The sequence below is a fragment of the Aplysia californica genome, unplaced genomic scaffold, assembly GCF_000002075.1.
Source record: "Aplysia californica isolate F4 #8 unplaced genomic scaffold, AplCal3.0 scaffold01024, whole genome shotgun sequence".
NCBI lineage: Eukaryota > Metazoa > Mollusca > Gastropoda > Aplysiida > Aplysiidae > Aplysia > Aplysia californica.
The window spans coordinates 49,951-51,599 of NW_004798294.1; positions in this window are offsets into that span (position 1 = coordinate 49,951).

Here is a 1,649-nt window from a genome sequence, read left to right on the forward strand (position 1 = left end):
TTCTTTCTTTCTTTTTTCTTTCTTTCTTTCTTTGGACCGATAGTTTCTAACCACGTGATCTGGTAAAGTATTTTTTTTTAACGTTGATGGGTTTTTCTTATGTATATGTCCGCAACTTTGTAAGGTCATATGAGCGTGCGGAACACATTAAACATTTGTCAGTTGGTAGGAATTTTTTAATTTTGCCCGGGTGGCTGCCGAAGCCTAGTCTTATCGATTTTTGGACCATCAATGGATCTTTGAGGTGCGCAACTTGCATACGGGACCTCCGAGACTTTTTGCCCTTGTCCGAGATGGCTAGGTGTAGATCTTTCCTGCCATAAGATCAGGGGTGTGGCCGAAAGACAGCAGTAAGAAGGAGCCAAGGACTAGTAGCAGAAAAGCTGCTGAAAAGGTCAAGAGCCCAGAGGAGGGGGCAAAGGAGGTGAGGGGGTGGGGGCAGAAAGTGGAGTCGAAAGCAGACGACAGAAAGTTGCTAGAGCTGGAAACGATGTGAAAGGAGAACATTTTAGAGAACATTTTCCGTCGCTATCCAGATTCGAACCTACGACCTATTGAATGAGAGGCGAGCACCTTAACCTCTGTACAACGAGAGCCCCCCTCAGCCTAGTCTAAGACAAAGACAACGCCCAAGCAAACAGAAGAAGATAATAATATGTGACTGTGTCCACAAAGCCATACAAGGATATATATCACATGTGTATGTGTGTGTGTGAGTGTGTGTGTGTGTGTGTGTGTGTGTGTGTGTGTGCGTGTGTGCGCGTGTGTGTATATGTGTGTGTTGGGGGTGCGCGTGTGTGTGTGTGTGTGTGTGTGTGTGTGTGTGTGTGCGTGTGTGTATGTGTGTGTGTGTGTGTTGGGGGGGGGGGTGCGTGTGTGTGTGTGTGTGTGTGTGTGTGTGTGTGTGTGTGTGTGTGTGTGTGTGTGTGTCTGTGTGTGTGCACGTGGTGAAACACCACACCAATGTGCCAGGATCTGGACAATAATAGATGTATCTTTTTAAAAATTAAACTGACAACCCAGAAAAGGCTTTGTTGAAATCCACACATTTACAAACTGAAGATAGTCTGCTTCCTTTCTCTTATTTTTCTCTCTTTTTCTTCCTTTGTCCCCTATCTATCTCATTTTACTTTTCTTTCTTTTTCTCTCGTTCTCCTCTTTTTTCTCTATATCTCTTTTTCTTTCTTTCTCTCTCCAATTCTCTTTATTTACTTCCTCTCTTCATTCCCTATTCTCTTTCTATTTCTTCTCTCTCTCTCGCTCTCTTACTCTCACTCTCTCTCCCTCTTACTCTCACTCTCTCTCCCCCCTCTCTCTATCTCACTCTCTCACTCTCTCTCACACACACACTCACTCTCTCTGTCTCCCCCACCCCCCAACCTTCCTTTACTCTCAATCACATAGAGGGCACCTCAAAACGCTGCGTCATGAAAAGCACAGCTATCTCAGCACAGCAGCGAGTCATCACATTTATTTTCCCAAGGTCGGACTATGTCGGGTAATCAGCCTATCGTTTGAGGTCGGTAATAGGTGGTGCCCACTGAAGGAGCAGATCGGATCGGTTCGGATCGGTTCGGTTCTGTTTCTGACGGCTTCAGTGCACACTACAGATGACTCCTGCCTCAAACTGCGCACCCCCCCCCCCGGGC